The following is an 18981-nucleotide window of genomic DNA, read 5'->3' on the forward strand; positions in this document are numbered from 1 at the left end:
AGTCTCTCATGAGTGGAAAGGTTATGTACTACATCCCCCCAGTGTATTTTGGTAGGTCATTACATTGTATGGTGGTAATGCACTGGGTGGGAGGCTATATAACTGAGTAGTGGTTCTACTTTTGGCACAGCAATTATTGGTAGCTCTTTACAGTTCATGGGATGCTAAGCAGCAGGTGGGAATAGTGGGGGTTGGCAGCACAGAAACTGCAGTGAGCTCTGAATAATATGATGAATCAATTTGTTGTGGGGGTTCAGTAATAACTATTTCTATAGCCAGTAGCTGAGAGGAGTGAATTGTTCTTTCTAGTGTTTCTCATTCAAGTAGGTGGATGTGCCCCAACGTGCTGCTCATATATATGTTAGATGGGTGCTCTGCCCTCAAATGGGAGCTCTGTGCCTTGAGATCTTTCCCACTGTCAAACTCACTGTACTTGGTAGAGGTTGCATTTTTGTTGATACTTAAAAAAATATGTCAGAATTTGTTCTCTATATGGTACAGTGGCATTGTATTGGGTTACTTAGAGGTGCAGCATAATTTAGGTTTGGGGCTGTTGAGGCACCAGACTATATTTGAGATTTGTAAAAGAAGACTTGCTATCGGGTTCTGTACCACGTATGTGCTCACTTTGGGCGTACGTGGGAGTCTGGTGTTCGAGCTTTGCACTGATAAGGAATCTGTAAAAAAAAATTGCTCTTACACTGAACATTATAATGTGTAGTGGTCCTGCACTTGGTGGTCAGAGCGATATTACACAGTGGCTTTTAAATGATGGGGTACTTGTGTAATATTTAGGGGGTTCAGTACAGAATATGATGGCCTCTGACTAGACAGGGGTTCATCACGGGGTGTGGAATGTACACGGGGCGGGGGCTCACTACGGGGTGGGGGCTCTGTATACGCCGTCTCAGGTGTCCGCTCCCGCACTGAGACTATGCAGGGAGTGCTGAGCATGGGGTACAACCAGGGGCAGGTCTCAATCATCGTAGTATATATTTCCCGTGACGCCCCCTCTCTCCACCTCGCATAAGCTCGGAGTCTGTGTTGGTGTGCGAAGATTGTGCGAGTAAATAACACGTCACTCAGGATTCCGCGTGGGGAAACAACAGCGACCCCACGAACATACAGGTATCCCTGGGTCACCCCTCAGCGCTCTGCGACCTCCGCGGCACACGGGAGCCATTTTATTTGGTCAAAGATAATTGACTGGCGCAGTTTGCATGGGGTGGGAAGCCCGGCACGGTCCCTGCCCCGCACTCACCGTGCTTTGGCCGCACTCCCACCGTGCAGCTGTGCGCGAGGCAATTTGATTATAGTCACCCCACAGTAAGGTCACCTACCTATAAGACCTAATACCTTATTTATGTGCAATACAATGGATAGTTTTGGGATTAGCGCAGATTTCGCATATTTGCGTTAGCTTGTGCATGTTATGAGTACGTGTTGTAGTTTGTCACATACTACGGACCTAGAAAATGTATATTTGTCACACATTATACCCTTCCTTTAGGTTGTCACACATTCCACTCATGTAAGTTGTGTTTTATTGCACTCAAGTTGTGGTGTGTCACACTATCATTATCCTTTGTCTGCCTGGCAAATGTTGTGAGATGTTGTCATATTATCATTTAGTTAGCTTTGCAAGTTGTGTAATTGTCACACTGAGGCAGGTTTTATAGTTCGTCCAGTGTCTTCCCAAGATGGTAGTTGGGTATTCAAAGTGTAGTTGTGCAATGTCCGTATTGCCTGCCTCCCTGTGATGGCTGTGAGTTATTATGGTATCACAGAGATAATGCTGTAGTTACAGTATGTAGTTGTTGCCTTGCCACACTGGGGACGAGGCCACAGTACAACTACACAGCCTCACCAAGTATCTCCTAATGTGACAGTTGTATTAGTGTTGATAACTATATGTTTGGCTGATATTGGCAAGTTATTATATTGTGCTAAAATGATAGTTGTATACCTTTTTGGTTTTACATTGATAGCTATGGTTTTGTGCCACATTGCTAGTTGTATTGGGTTACACTTATAGTTGAGCCATAGTTATATTTGTGTTGTGTCACAAAAGGCAGTTTGTGTTGATGTTTTATGGTAGTGCATTGCCTGATATCAATAGTTGTGATTACTCATAGGGGCAGTTGTGTCACCCTGGGGCAGGTTGTACAGTGTCACATTGATGTCCTCCCCGGGATGTGCTCTATATGCGCTGTGTGTGTGCGCTGTTTTTTCTCCCCTCTCTCCCCGGCCGCTTGCTTAGCACGACGGGACGTGTAGTTCTTTTATCCCTTCGCCCTACATTGGCAGTCGTTGTGGGCGGCGCGGTTGGTGGACTACACTTCCCGTCACGCCCCGCGCGGCCTGGCTCGCTGCTCTCGCTCGCTGGCTGCCAGTGTCTCCGCCGAACCTTCTTCTTCTTGAGGTCCGGGCTCAGCGACCCCCGACTTGGCCAACCCGAGACTGGCACCCCGCAACCAGGAACAGGTGCGTACCATCCTACCACTCTTTGCCCAGGTATCATTATCCCTACCGGGCGGCGGCTGCTTTCCGTGCCCCGCTCCCCCTCTTAGCTCCCGGGGGCCTCCCCGCACACTGCCGCCGGGTGTTACCATGGTGACCCACCGCATCAACCTTCTAGTGACCGTAACTTGCCTCAACTCGTGTCATAGTGCCCTGCCGAGCTGTCGCAACAGATCGTGTTGGCGACATTCAGCACCACGGGACACCAATCCCGATATACCTCAAGCTAAAGGGGAAAAGCTATAGTCCTACACGGGAAGTAATATGGACTAACACGGAATGTCCGGGTGCACTGGACTACCTAGTATACGATACAAGGACTTTGCGATCTGTGTTATTGGTGCGTATTCATACAGTGACCATTAACATCTTGGATGCTAGAGAGGGTTGTTATGCTTTCAGGCAGCCAAGGTGTTAATTGGGCTGGATGGGTGTTTATCATACTCACCTCACTTTACATTCTTCCAGCCTTGAGTTTGTGTGTTTATGGGATGAGATCCTGTCACGGTGCCTCCTGGGTGTGTGTATATAGGGGAACCGCTTTCTATTGGTAAGAGTTTAGACTGGAGGTTCTGCAGTTGCACGGAAAGACTGTGGGGTTTAGTTGGAAGACAACATTCCGTAGAAATGTTTAATATAGGTACAGACCAGGATGCAGCAATTACAGGGACAAAGATCAACAGACATTGGATGGACATTAAGGTTTATAGTTTAGTTGACAAGGAAACACACGTGTTCCTGTTGATCTTAGGAATGGCACACTATATGTGTAAAGAGCCTATCCTTTTAACACTTATACACCAAAATAGTTTTTATTTTAAAGACATAAGTACAATCATAAGTTGTGTCTTATATATATCAGTATCAGCAAACGTTGGCTGTATAGTTGCATTCTGTAGGCATCATCAATATGGACATAAGTTGTTCAAACATTCTACATATAACTATATATAACAAACTTCTTCCACAAGCACATTTGTGATTTGTTTCTAAATATCTTATCTTGCTCCTACATGCAAATGTGCAATTCCTAAAAGTGTTTGTTATGCATTTTATGATGGGGAATGGATATGTATAATGTTTTGGCAGCATTCAGCAACACTTATTTCTAGGACAAATTCTATCAGAAAACAAACTATCATGGCAATTTCAATAAATGTAGTATGTTGCATACTTTTTTATTGATACATTGGAACAAATATTACTCAATAAGTAATATTAGGGCTATGCTAGTGGTATTGTATGTTTTAGGTAGGGCAAAGAAATTACTATTATCTAGCGCTGCGGAATCTGTTGGCGCTCTACAAATAACCAATAATAATAATAATAATATAGGTCATTTGAATTGTGTTATATAGTTACAGTATATGAATACAGGCCGATAGGTTTCTAAAGTAGGCTAGGGTAATTGAATAAAAAATAATTAAGGGAAAATAAAGGGTAAAAAGAGATGCTGAATATTCATTGGAGTTTGCTTCGCATACGGGGGTATCTTTCTTATTTAAGTTTGGGCAAATACTTGTTCAAGTAGACATTTCTACATCTTTGTCTTGAAAGGATTCTGCAGTTAGTGACAAATGTTTGAAGTAAATAGTGTTCCAGAACAACACAGTGGTGATATGTTTCTTGACACACACTGACACTCATACTCACATGCGCGCACTCACATACTCACATGCGCACACACTCATACTCACTCAAACACACACAAACACACCCACTCACCCACTGGCTCTTATGATTTTGTCAGGTCCTGATGATAAAAAACAAAAACATTTGGTCGCTTTGCTTACTACTGTATAATGACACATAGGTCTATTTGTGATCGTGACTAATTTGTATTGCTCCTAGTTCATCATTCCTTTATCATATCAACTTATATGTGCAAATGTGAGGATTTTCTGTGTTTACATTAGAGGTTCTCACTTTTGCATATATAGGTTATGTTATTTTTGCTTAATTTGATTTGTTATCCAGGTTAAGACATCTATGTGCCCTGAAATTGTAATTTGGACTTGCATATTGCTAGCGGGAAAGTCTTTTTAAAGGAACCATATATACAAAGTGTTCTAAGGATATACTTTTCTTAGCAAGGACTTGCATTTCACAAGTGATATAAAGTGGTTTGTAATTATTATTTATTTTTAGAGCGTAAACATTTTAAGCAGCTCTAATTCATAACTTCTTTCACTATTATCTTTAAAAAAAAAAGTTAAACACATATGAAATACTTATAAGAAAATGAATTGACAGAAAAATAAAATGACAAAACTATAGTTTTCAATAATATTCAACAGGTCCTGTGTGTAAGCATAACCCTATGCCTTTGTCTATCAAACTGTTTTTAAATGTAGAGGTCAGGGAGCATATTTAAAAGTCTGTCACATACATTTTTTTTTCTGGCATTTAGACCTGCCCTAAACCTCACCCCATTTTTTTTGTCCCTTGTTCTTTAAGTCTCTTATGTGCCCACCTGTAAGGTAGCTCTCCAAAAAGCATTGGTACCATACGCAAATACCATCTACACATGAGTCATCCAGGTGCAGCTCACTGGCTTTGTAAAGAGGATGTTGCTAGTTTAGGACCTGTATACGTTCTTTAGTATGGAAGGCATAGGCATGAATGCTTATTTCTTGTGCTGAACACACAGTGGGTGCCTCTTCTTGCATTATTTTAATATTTTCTCTCTCAAATTTTGTGCAATTAGGCATTTGTAAATAAACAGTAATACAGTTTTCCCACCATCACCCCGAGCGGCTTACCTATGTCAGTTAAGTATCCTCTTACTAAATAACCTCCTCCATAGGTGTGTGCAATGAATCTGTAGAATCTTGTTTCAGATGAGCTGCTTGTGGGTTTCTTGACCCTCTTACTGTCGTACAGGGGAATGTTATGCCCAAATTGATGGATATTCAGTGAATGTTATAAACTTCATTAGCTTTGTCAGGAAAGGGATAAATACCTACCTTGTTTAAGGATCCATTAACCCTTCTATTGCCACGGTGCTCGTATCAAACACCTCACCCCTTTTTCTGATGTCCGGAACCCCCCATTTATGATTTATCTCCATATATCCTGCACTTTTGCTTGATGAAAACATACCAGGTTTATGTATCTTTTTATTGTTTACTAAATATTTTGTCTTGCCAAAGACTAATATAGAAATAACAATAACATAGTTTATTTACTAAATAAAATAAAACATATAATTTATATAGTATTTTTTGTAATTGTATTTTGTTAAATATATTTAGCAGTTTCCATTTACATATAAAGATGTGCATGTCCTCCAAAAAATCCACAGCCAATCACATTTCACATCATATGTACATAAATATCACATAGAAAAACAGAAAAGTAAACTAACAGGCTTCTCTAACTCTTACCTTATTGTATAATTTTCCCATCAGTATATGAAATGATGAATTTCTGTTTATTTTTCTATGGTGATTTATTTGAACTGTAGGATCCAAAAATAAAATTGAAAAGCCAGCCAGATAAAGTTGTTTTATATAGATACACTTCATATAAAAATGTATTATCTATATTATAAATAAAAAGGAGACAGAAGTAAAATATTAGACTCCATGGCTCCTGGGATTTTTTTGCAAGCCTTGGTCTCAAACATGACAGATTGAAAATAATCAGTTATAAACAAAAACTGGAATAGGTGATATGTAATCCATTTGGTAAACTATTGCTGTAAAGAAATGGTTCTAGTTATATGTGTAAGCTTTTCAGAGGAGAAACATACTAATTAGGTTTACTGATTGTGAGTGGTATAGCCTAGATTAGAGAAGTGGCTAACCTATGGCATAAGTGCCCATGGTGGAACTCAAAGCAAATTTGCTGGCACTTCCCCACAGAACTACCAGCATACTGCTTGGTTTCAGTGGCTGGAATTTTAATACATATTTTTTTTATGTGAATCCATGATGTATATTACCATTTAAGCTTAATATTTATTATGGATCTATAAGAAAACAACATATTTTTTAATGTTTCTATAAAATAAAGAAAAGGTACTATGGGCACTTGGAAATTTTGTAGATTATTATTTATATAAATGTATATATATATATATATATATATATATATATATATATATATATATATATACACACATACACACACAATGCTGATGTAACCTCTTGATGGTCCAGATCCGAGAGTAATCAAGCATAATCACTAGATGATGGAGCGAGACACGTGTCCTACCAAACACATCTGATGGTAGCGGTCTGCCTGCTACTAGTTCATGCTTTTGTAACGGAGACTGTTTTTAATCTAATTGGAAATAAAGACAAATGTTTTTTATTGGTCCCCATGTTTTAGTATCTTTGCCACAGTGTTTTAACACCTAGAGTGACCAGAATGCAGCCAGCAGTGATCTGACCCTCACCTTCAAATGTCAGGTTTAATTACCCAAGGTATGCTGCTTTTGTATCATTGCCAATGATAGTAGAGCATGCTGCAGGGCCAGTGCATTTTACCTGGCATCAGGGCACAAATTCAAGGAATAAACAAAACTAAGTAGCCTGCAAATTTTTATATATATATATATATATATATATATATTTGTAGATTAGTCATTAAATATTTCAGATCCAAACTTGAAATTCATGGAGCTGTCTCTCCCTGGCTTGTGTGCAATATGTCAACTCCAACATTTTTATTGTTTAAAAAGATAGATAATCCCTTTATTACAGATTCCCTAGTTTTGCACAGCCAACATGGTTATATTAAAATACTTTTAACCTCTGTGATTACCTTGTATCTAAGCCTCTTTTGACAGCCTCCTGATCACATGGCTATTTATTTATTATCTATTGAATTAAATTTAGTACTATGTTGTGCTAAATCTTAAATAACTCCTCGGGGGTGAGCAGAATGTTTTCTTTATGGCCCACATGAACTAGCAGTCTCCTGTTGTGAAAAGCAAATAAAAAGCATGTGATAAGAGGCTGTCTGTAGTGGCTTAGAAACAGGCAGAAATTGAGAGGTTTATTAAATGTTATAAAGTATATTAATATAACAATGTTGGTTGTGCAAAGCTTGGGGAATGGGTAGTAAAGGCGTTATCTATCTTTTTAAACAATATCAATTTTGGTGTTGAATGTCCCTTTAACATTTTAGGAACTTGCATTAAACTATAAGATCCACAATTTACAGGACCCTTCAACTGTTGTACCAAATAAGATATCACTATTTTGGTGCAATTTGCAGAAGTCTTGTCTTTTGCTGTTACAATTTTCATTAATGTGTGGCAGTCACAATTGTTTACCACTTCCTTGGGCCAGTTATCAGCTGTCAAGCATAGTTCATGTATAATCTGTAGCGGGATGGAATTTTGTACAAAGGATTTGCAATGCAGTAAATTAGCAGTTAACATAACAACAGCATTTCCAGCTTGAAGCTTCTCTAAAACCTTACGCTGCAGGAGGCCTTTGCTTTGTAACTGCACCTTGCAAGTCAGATGATCAAAACCGAGCTAGCTGTATGTTTTTAGACAATCTCCTACTGTCTTTGAGCGGCTACTTCGTTGCTAGACCTCCCTCTAAAAGCTGAGTTCCCGATAGTAATGTCATGAGCAGAATCAGTCTTGTAAACACTTGTCTGTTTTGGTTCTTCTGAAATAAAAGGATCTGCTTTCAGTATGTATGCTGCATGCGCTCTCAGCCAGTCTTCAGTTAGCAGAATAAGGAGGGAGAAAACTGGGACTTTGTATTTCTATGCTCAGGATACAAGAGAAGAGGCATCATGCGATGTGGTTAGTATTACTCCATTAGATGCTGACTGTGCTTTCACAATCTCCAGGTTGTTGTGTCCTAGGGGAAGTGTGCTGCCAACTCTCCTCATATAGTTAGTGTATTTTTAGTATTTGTGTATGAAATACACTTATCCATTGCTGGAATATTCCTGTTTCTTTTAAGAGTTCATTTATTTATATATTTTTTTACTTTTCTGTTGATTTTAGGAATGTAGTCTATCATAAATGTGCTAATTTATTTTAGTATATCACATGTATCTGACCCAATTTTTTTTATCAATGTGTGAATATCTGATAGTGTATCACATAACGAGTGCTTTGTCAGTTCTTTGAGTGTGGCAGAACATTTTTTTTTTGTTTTGTTTTCAGAATTTAATTTTGTATGAATTCTTGTGTATTATTCTTTGTTTGTTTAATGTCACTTTTATGTGGGCATACATATATGTGTTTGTATTGTTAGCTAGGTATAAGAAATTTTATTTGCCAGAGTGTCAGTATGTACACACAATGTGCTGTGTCTGACCAGTTGGAGTAAGCAAGCCTGGATTTGAGAGTCAAAGCTGTGATAGGAACAATCTGTGGACCATGTAATTGCAGTGAGCACATGGCTGTAATGTCATTGCAGAAATTCAAGGGTTAAGTTGTCCCTAACTCCTGTTATATTTCTGCTTTTGATTTGTGTGTTTTGTGTTGAAAGCGACTATAAATTCTTTATACTAGCCATTCTCTGCAGCTGGGCAGCTCTGTGTGCAACTCTTTCTTCTTGCTATATTTATATAATATATATGTGTATATATACAGTATGTAAATATAGTTTATTATTTTATCTGTTTACTATTTTCAGCACCTTTAGGATGGACAGTCTTTTATGTACTTTTACTGTATTCATAGTAGAAAGAAGGGCAGTTTTAACTAAAGCTTTAATGCAGTGCTCGACAAATCTGTTTAAAAGTTCGGAGCCAGTAAGAATATTTAGGAGCCAGACATACTTTTTGGAGCCAAACAGTGGTATTTGTATAAAGATTTATGGAGAGTAACCTAAAAACTTAGGAGCCAGAGATAGAATTCTAGGAGCCAGTGCCTCCCTGGCTCTGGGGTTTGTCAAGCCCTGCTTTAATGGGCCACTAAAGGGAAAATTAAACTTTCATGATTCAGATAGAGCACAAAATTGTGAAAAACTTTTCAGTTCACTTCCATTATAAGAATGTGTGCAGAATATTTTTATATGCACACTTTCTGAGGTACTAGCTCCTACTGAGCATGTGCAAGAATTCACTGTATATACGTAAATGCATTTTGTGATTGGCTGATGGTTGTCACATGATACAGGGTGAAGGAATGTTGAACTAACTTTGAAATTTATCAGAACAAAATCTACTAGTCATTTGAAATTCATACTAATTGCTTTTGCATTAATGTTTTTATTATGTATTTGTTAATTATGCAATTCTACTGCATTTAACAATCCTTTAACATGTTGTTCCTTTGTCCTAAATATGTTTAACTACAGTATATACCGCAAAGATACAAGCAAGTAACCAAACAATTATGTACAAAAAGGGGGTGTCCAGTATCTCTGAGACAGGGGAATGAGCTACCTTTTTGGAAGTTGGTATGCTACTCTGCAGTATATTTTATTTATTACTATGACATAAACATTAATCAAGTTTAACCTCTTCCCACCGTTAGGATATTCTATGGCGTCCTAACTGCGCTGGGCTTTAGCGATGTTAGAACAGCATAGAACGTCCTAACTGTTCTGCTGTCTTTAAACCATAGCAACTTCCTATATGGGATCGGGGGCTGGGAGGCCTGCCTGGCATCATTGGCACTAACCCCTGACCGATCCCATCATTGAAATCATGCAATCGCATGAACAATTACGTGATTTCAATTTTTACTCATTTGTTTACATTGGAACTTTGTTTTGATGTAGACAAATGAGTCCCGGCAGGAAAGAGCAAGTTTTGAAAACAAAAACCTCTTGCTAAAAAAAGACATATAATTTGTTGCTAAATATTGACCTATTCAGATTTAGTAAATAATATTTATTACTGTTATTTGGCCAAGTCCTGAAAGAAAAAAAACTATTATTTTTATTTAAAGGGCCATGATACCCAATTGTTGAAACACTTGAAAGTGATGCAGCATAGCTGTAAAAGCTGACTAGAAAATATCACCTGAAAATCTCTATGTAAAAAAGAAAGATATTTTACCTCACAAATTCCTCAGTAGCCACATCCCATTGTAAAGGACTTCTAAGCAGCAAATCAGTATGTCTGTCCCGGGACAGCAAAGGAAGTGAGCTTACGTGCACACTCATCTTATTTCCCTATTCAGTTTAAGGAAGTTTACTATGAAATCTCATGAGAGTTAAGTGAAATGTCATGAGATCACAGTAAAAGAGTTCATGACCTCAGCACTGTTGATACTGATTGGCTGCTGTTCATTTCTTTTTTTTTTTATTATTTTTTACCTGCAGCTGAGCAACAGTTGAGTATAACTTTTTACACAGAACTTACTCTGCTGAGCTGAGGAGATTGTGAGGTAAAATATTTTCCTTTTTTACATAGAGATGCTTAGGTGACATTTTCCTGTCAACTTTTTACAGTTATACTGCATCAGTTTCAAGTGATTTAGCATATGAGTATTATGTCCCTTTAATTGATATTAGTAGGCTGTGAAGGAACAGTGACATAGTACTGCTGTAAATCAAGTTTATAGCTGGAAAAATATGAAAGAATATATACTGGTATATACGTTTTCTAATGCTTAGCAGAACTGCTCTAGGCACCCTACTTCACTACTAGAATTAGCTTGCTGCTAATTATGTCCAGTGTTTGTTATATAGAAATGAAGCCTTTGAAGGAATACAATTTCTATTAAATTTGAGCAAATTTAAAGGGACACTGAACCCACATTTTTTATTTTGTGATTCAGATAGAGCATGCAAATTTTAAGCAACTTTTTAATTTACTCCTATTAGCAAATGTTCTTCATTCTCTTGGTATCTTTATTTGAAAATCAAGAATGTAAGTTTAAATGCCGGCCCATTTTGGTGAACAACCTGGGTTGTTCTTGCCGATTGGTGGATACATTCATCCACCAATAAACAAGTGCTGTCCAAGGTTCTGGACTTTCTTTTTCAAATAAAGATAGCAAGAGAACAAATAAAAATTGATAATAGGAGTAAATTAGAAAGTTGCTTAAAATTGCTGCTCTATCTGAATCACGAAAGAAATAATTTGGGTTCAGTGTCCCTTTAATAGAAAGGCATGATCATTTTAAGATGAATAGACTTCTCTAGTTTATTAGTAATGTTACTTTAAGTTAAATACATAATTACTTTTGATATTTATGAGGTCTTGTACTTTTCTTCAGTAAAAGCAATGCTACATATGACACACCTCTTAGATTGCCTGGATCATGTCTTCCGGGCTATTCGGTTATCTATTATAGGGTTGAGCAAAAAGTAGCTCTATTGTTGGTGAAACACAGAAAAAAACAAACTGCCAGGAGCTGAGAAATTATGCTTTAATGGGTATGAAACCCAAACATGTTCTTTTGTCATGCAGAGCAGACCATTTTAAGAAAGTTTCCAATTCACTTCTATTATCATATTTGCTTCGTTCCCATGATATTCTGTGTTGAAGAGATATCTAGGTGGGCATCTGGAGCGCTAAATGACAGGAAATAGTGCTGCCTTCTATTGCTCTTGCAAATGAATAACATTTTTGCAAAACGGCTGCCATATAATGTTTAAAGGAATGGGAAAGTAAAAATTTAATGTGCATGATCCAGATAGAGCGTGTAATTTTAAGACACTTTTAAATTAACTTCTATTTTCAAATGTTCTTTGTTCTCTTGGTGTCACTTGTTGAAATAGAATACGCAGATATCCTGCACTAGTGGGAGCTAGCGGCTGATTGGTGCCTGCACACATTTGTCTCTTGTGATTGGCTAACTAGATGTATTCAGCTAGCCACCAGTAGTGCACTGCTGTTCCTTCAGGGATAACAAGATAATAAGGCAAATTTGGCAATAGAAGTAAAATGGACTTATACTGTTGGAAAGGTTAGGTGATTACCTTTCCAACTGTGGGTCTTGGGGGTCTGTAGCTGCTTAGATGCCTGAGATACAGGCTTCTAAGCAGGATGCCTCCTGCTCCTATACCTAACATTGTGAATTTGAAATAAAGTTGTGCTGTGATGTCATCACATCATTGCGCGTGACGTCACTGTGCATAACGTGAAGCCCCGGTGATGCCTGCCACTATGCAGGCCCGATCACCGGGGTAGGAGCGGGTGGGAACCCCCAGATCTCCCTCAAGGTGGGAGAGTGCTAGCGACGGCTCTGAACCGTCGATAGCACCAGAGTGGGAAACTCTGCGGCGGCTCAGAGCTGTCATTAGCACTCAAGGGGTTAAAATCTCTCTCTCTCACTCTCTCTCTTTCTTTTTCTCTTTCTCTCTTTCCTTTCTCTCTCTCTTTCTCTCTCTCATATATTTTGGTCCTAACTGTTGACCAAGCAATTCAGATTATTTTTACACATAATAATGGCCGTATTTGCTTACAGTAAAATAACTGATGTGAAAAAAGAAATTTTAAAATTATTTATTAAAAATTTAGGTACACATCATCTATCTTTAAAAGGATATGAAACCAAATACATTTATTTGGGATTCAAACAGAGCGTACAGTTTTAATAAAAAAAATAACATTTACAGATACTAGGTTGAGTGTCTGGAGCACTACATGGCAGGAAATGGTGATTCCATCTAGTGCTCTTGTGTATTGATAACATTCATGCAAAACTGCTGCCATATAGCAATCCACACATGTACACGCTCCTGTGCTTACAACAAAAAAATATAAGTAAATTATAAAGTTTAATATTCTATCTGAATCATGAAAGACACATTTGAGGTTTCATGTCCATTTAAAGGGATTGGAAAGGCAAAATTAAACTCGCAGGATTCAGATAGAGCATGTGATTTTAAGACACTTTTAAATTCACTTCTATTTTCAAATGTACTTCGTTCTCTTGTTATCCCTTGTTGAAAATGAATACGTACATATCCTACACTAGTGGGAGCTGTCTGCTTATTGGTGCCTGCACACATTTGTCTCTTGTGATTGGCTAACTGGATGTAAAATTCTCTTCATCTGAACTTTTCCTATAACTTAAAACAGAAAATTGTAGTTTTCTTCTATAAAGGTAAGACGAGTCCACGGATTCATCCTTTACTTGTGGGATATTATCCTTCCTTACAGGAAGTGGCAAAGAGCACCACAGCAGAGCTGTCTATATAGCTCCTCCCTTAGCTCCACCCCCCAGTCATTCTCTTTGCCTACTCTAAGTACTAGGAAGGGTAAAGTGAAAGAATCAGGATTCCTAGGATTTTGTCCTTTCTCCAAGAAGGATTGGAGAAGGGGTTATCAGCTAGTTCCTTAAAGGAACAGATATCTGCTTTATCAATTCTACTGCACAAACGTCTGGCAGATGTTCCAGACGTTCAGTCGTTCTGTCAGGCTTTAGTTAGAATCAAGCCTGTGTTTAAACCTGTTGCTCCGCCATGGAGTTTGAATTTAGTTCTTAAGGTTCTTCAAGGGGTTCCGTTTGAACCTATGCATTCCATAGATATTAAGCTTCTATCTTGGAAATTTTTTTTAGTTGCTATCTCTTCGGCTCGAAGAGTTTCTGAACTATCTGCATTGCAATGCGACTCGCCTTATCTTGTTTTCCATGCTGATAAGGTGGTTTTGCGTACCAAACTTGGATTCCTTCCTAAGGTTGTTACTAATAAGAATATTAATCAGCAAATTGTTGTTCCTTCTCTGTGTCCTAATCCTTCCTCTAAGAAGGAGCGTCTGTTGCACCACTTGGACGTGGTTCGTGCTTTAAAGTTTTACTTGCAAGCGACCAAAGATTTCCGTCAAACATCTTCTTTGTTTGTTGTCTATTCTGGAAGACGTAGAGGTCAAAAAGCTACGGCTACCTCTCTTGCTTTTTGGCTGAAAAGCATTATCCGTTTGGCATACGAGACTGCTGGACAGCAGCCTCCTGAAAGAATTACAGCTCACTCTACTAGAGCGGTGGCTTCCACATGGGCTTTTAAAAATGATGCTTCTGTTGAACAGATTTGTAAGGCTGCGACTTGGTCTTCGCTTCATACCTTTTCCAAATTTTACAAATTTGATACATTTGCTCCTTCGAAGGCTATTTTTGGGAGAAAAGTTCTTCAAGCAGTGGTGCCTTCTGTTTAATCATCTGTCTTGTCCCTCCCGTTCATCCGTGTCCTGTAGCTTTGGTATTGTATCCCACAAGTAAAGGATGAATCCGTGGACTCATCTTACCTTATTAGAAGAAAACTAAATTTATGCTTACCTGATAAATTGATTTCTTCTATGGTAAGACGAGTCCACGGCCTGCCCTGTCATTTTAAGACATATTGTATTTTTTGATTTAAACTCAGTCACCTCTGCACCTTGTAGTTTCTCCTTTTTCTTCCTGTACCTTCGGTCGAATGGCTGGGGGGTGGAGCTAAGGGAGGAGCTATATAGACAGCTCTGCTGTGGTGCTCTTTGCCACTTCCTGTAGGGAAGCATAATATCCCACAAGTAAAGGATGAATGTGCGGACTCGTCTTACCATAGAAGAAATCAATTTATCAGGTAAGCATAAATTTAGTTTTTTCACTGTCTGCAAAATTCACAATTTAGAACTTAGCTTATCTACAAGGGTGTGTCCCTGGAATACAAAATAATGCAAATTGTGATAGCAAAATGAGAGTTTAAAATGTAGATATTATATATTGGGGCTGCTAATACAACTACATATGTTAATGGAAGGAACGCCCACGATCAGCTAGAAAAGATAGGTGGAGTGAGTCATTTGAACATTATCTCACCTTAAAGGGACATAAAATATGGTGATATATATATATATATATATATATACACCATATCAAAGTATAATAAATCCAAAGGTACCTGTAAAAAGTATTCCATATAAGTCCTCCATTAACCCCTTAAGTTTCTACTGTAAATATTAACACTGACTCCCCCAGAACATTTAGATATTTGGAAGGTCCAATTCAGAATTTGTGTTAATCCGAATGCCCCTGGGATTAATGGAAAGAATATGGCTCTAGCTGTTTTAACTAGAAGGATTTATGGTTAAAATATTGGTCTGCTGACATGGTTTCTAAGATCAGACTTTTGACTCTTCCCTTTAAGGATAAGATATTATTTGGTCCTGATCTAGATGCTATTTTCTTGACAGTCACAGTAGGTAAAGGAGCCTTTCTGTGTAAAGATCTAAGGAAAAGATAAGGCTTCTAATAGTTTTTAGTCAGCAGTCTAGGAACCAAAGATCCTCCTCCACCTCTTCTCAAAAGAATGAATGTTCCAGAACCTCCTGGAAGTCCTCTTCCAGATGGAACAAAAATCTAAGTAGTCAAAGAAGCCATCCTCGGTTTCTAAGTCGGCATGAAGGTGTGGCCCCCGATCCGAATTTTCTTCTGGGAGGGGGCATATTACACTTTTTTTTTTTTTTTTAGAAGCTCTGAGCTTATTCTGTTAAGAGATCCCTGTTTTCTGATTATTGTTTTTCAGGGATACAGAATAGGATTCTGCTCAATACCTCCCAGAGGAATGTTTCTTCTGTCCAACATTCCAAAGAAAAGGCTAAAGCCACCTTTCAATATATTAGAGATCTAGAACTTATTGGAGTGATCTGTCCTCTTCCTTGGGAGGAACGGGGATAGAAATTTTACTCCAATCTGTTTATTGTTCCCAAGAAAGAGGGAATCTTCAGGCCTATTCTGGATCTAAAGTCATTGAACAAGTTTCTCAGAGTCCCAACCTTCATAATAGAAACATTTAGAACTCTTCTTTGTCTTATTCAACAAAGAGCATTTTCAGTTTTTCTTCTTGGCTTACTTGGACAAGCATTTTCAGTTGGTTGCTCTGCAATATGGACTGGCTACTGCTCCCAGAATTTTCACAATGATTCTAGAAATCCTGTTATCTGTCACTAGGGCTCAGGGCATATCAGTAGCTCCGTACCTAGACAATATCTTGGTTCAGTCTTTACATTCTGCAATTTCTCTTTCCAGCTAGCTTCTATCATTTTCTTCAACAGCGTTTACTACTTATACTACTTTATAAAACGTTGACATTTCTCTGAGAGTTTATATCGGTTCAGCAGTGTGCACGTGACTTGATCACTGTATATAGTGTTGTTGCAAGGCATGCTGCCATACTGTGCTAAAGACACTTGCATGCACGGGAGCCTATCTAGATATGCGCTCATGGAAAGCTATTTTATCAAAGGTTACTGAGAGAAAAAGGTTCATATCATTTTTTTTGTATGTTCATCTTGACTTTAATTTTGACTTCTGTGTCCCTTTAAGAGATGGAAGGACATAGACCTGTGTATTCATTTTCATACAAATGTAAAAAAAATACAAATTTTTTATATATTTGATAAATTTGCCTGGAAACCATAACAAACTAATGCATGCAACAGAAAAAATGTTACTATAAAGGGGGGGGGGGAGCTTTTGTGCAAGTGGAAAAAGGCTTTAAAATGTAAAATGTACACATGAAATTAAACTTTCATGATTCAAATAGAGCTTGCAATTTTAAACAACTGTCCAATTTATTGTCAAATTAGCTTTGTTCTCTTGGTATCCTTTGTTGTAGAGTAAAATGATAGCTTTGGCGCATCATGAACATGTCTTTACCATTCTATGGCAGCAGTGTTTGCAACTATGTATAACATTGCTATAAACATTGTTGCAAACACTGCTACCAGATGGCTAAAGATACATGTGCACACACCTGAACTCACATAGGATTACTCTTTAACAAAGGATACCAAGAGAACTAAGCAAAAGAGATAGTATTAGAAAGTTGTGTAAAAATGTATGCTTTGTTTAATCCATTTAAAGTGATTGTAAAGTTTAATGAATTACTGCCCAGTAGCTAAAAATAATCTTAAAAACAATGGCTCTTTAATTCATTAAACTTTACAAAGACGCTTATTTTTAAAAAAATATTTACCATTGCGTTATGGTAAACATACCGCTGTGCTTCCGCCCGCATCTCCTTCTGTATTTAGCAGATCGTTGACAAATCCGGCTTCCTCCAATTGTTGCGTGCCCCCTTTGGAGTCCAGCTTGTGGGTCATGCAACGATTGGAGAAAGCTGGATTCGTCAAATTTGTAGACTGGCAAATTTGATGGAATCAGCCCCATTAGTCGGAAGCAAATTCTTTTTGTGCATGCACATTTTCAGATGGAATCTACAAAAAATATCCTAATCCAACCTTGCTACTAATGTAAAATAACATCTTCTGATTTGTCTGACAGTTGATAGTGTGAACATTTATTTCCCCTTCATTCAACAATGACAAGTTGACTGATCTAAAACTGTATAGAAAGGTCTGATTTTTATTAGTTTGGCCTTGTTGAATTATCCGGTCTACGTAGTGTACACAATAATTGCATATTAGAGAACATTATATAGAGGGCATTAGACTTTATCCAGCTGCTATCTAATTTATTAATTGCCAAATTTATTTTAATCTTAGCATTCAGAATATTGAAAACCCATGGGAGGATTCTATGTATACAAATATTTAGCTTTATATCATTGTTTTTAATATACCAGATAAGATACAACACTGAATAGATCGGTTTTATTGAAAGATCATACCTTTTATAAAGTGCAAAGTATGATCTGAAATTTCTCCTTTTCATCCGGTACTGTTTTAATATTAGATTAAATTGTGATTTATTTACTTTTTTTTTATAATATAGTGCGTATTAGGGATGTTCTGTGTGTTCAGCTGTTGGGCTATGATATGTTCTTTAGTTACTGTTGCATTACTACATAGTAATGTCTGCTTTTACAGGCCCAGTAGTTTAGGTGTGACCCTGGGGCACCGAGGATCACATGCGGCTTGCTTGCTCTGCATTCACACTGAAAGTGTTGAGTAAGTGGTAAGCACGCTAGGGCTATTCACTGAGGTACTACCGGTCTCCAGTTTCAATGAATCAGTGGAAGCTTCCATGCAGTGTGTCTGTGTAAGGCTGGCACTGATGCAGCGTGGTAAATACCTGCCAGTATTCACATACACCTTAGCAACATTCTTTCTTTGTTATTACAGCCAGATGTACAGCAACTGCAATATGACAGATCACACAGTGGTCCCTTTATATTCTTTGTTGCTTCTTGGACATTGCTAACAAACAGAGCAGTACATACTTCCCAGTTCTGAAATGCCATCAGAGACAATGATGGGTTCTATGTTGTTGAAACTATTCTGAAAAACAGATATGATGGAGGCATCGCATGTTAGCTCTAACCTATCTCCTTCTTCAATTTAGTTGGGAAAAAACACGTCAGGATGATACTTGTTTGTATTGAGGATGTTGCTGTTGTTTTTTCAGTTTGCTGATATTCTGAATACAGGTTTAGGGACTACAAGATACAACTAACTTGTTTAATTTCATGAGAAACTTCTTGTTGTTATTTGTTTTTTTTAAAACAACAAATTTACAACGAGTAAGAAATATTATGTTACAATTTTCTCCCAGGATCTTTTTAATGGGTGCATCCACCACCAAGCTGATTTTACCGACCACCCGGCTAAGATTTAACCCAGTATTAAGCTATTAAATTT

At 37.8% G+C, this 18981-nt stretch overlaps 1 protein-coding gene across 3 annotated transcripts in view; it reads left to right on the top strand.

The window, feature by feature from the left end:
* The first annotated feature begins 936 nt into the window (after positions 1-936).
* BCORL1 (BCL6 corepressor like 1) overlaps positions 937-18981 on the top strand; it is a 137700-nt gene continuing 119655 nt past the window's right edge. For 2 of the 3 annotated variants that reach the window (XM_053699384.1, XM_053699386.1), the window contains exon 1: positions 937-1128. The gene's annotated coding sequence lies outside the window, so the exon portion shown is untranslated. Of the gene's footprint in view, positions 1129-2350; positions 2485-18981 lie in introns of those variants that run through there. The other variant, XM_053699385.1, reaches the window with a different exon arrangement.

This window comes from Bombina bombina, chromosome 1 (genome assembly GCF_027579735.1).
Source record: "Bombina bombina isolate aBomBom1 chromosome 1, aBomBom1.pri, whole genome shotgun sequence".
In the NCBI taxonomy this organism is placed as follows: Eukaryota; Metazoa; Chordata; class Amphibia; order Anura; family Bombinatoridae; genus Bombina; species Bombina bombina.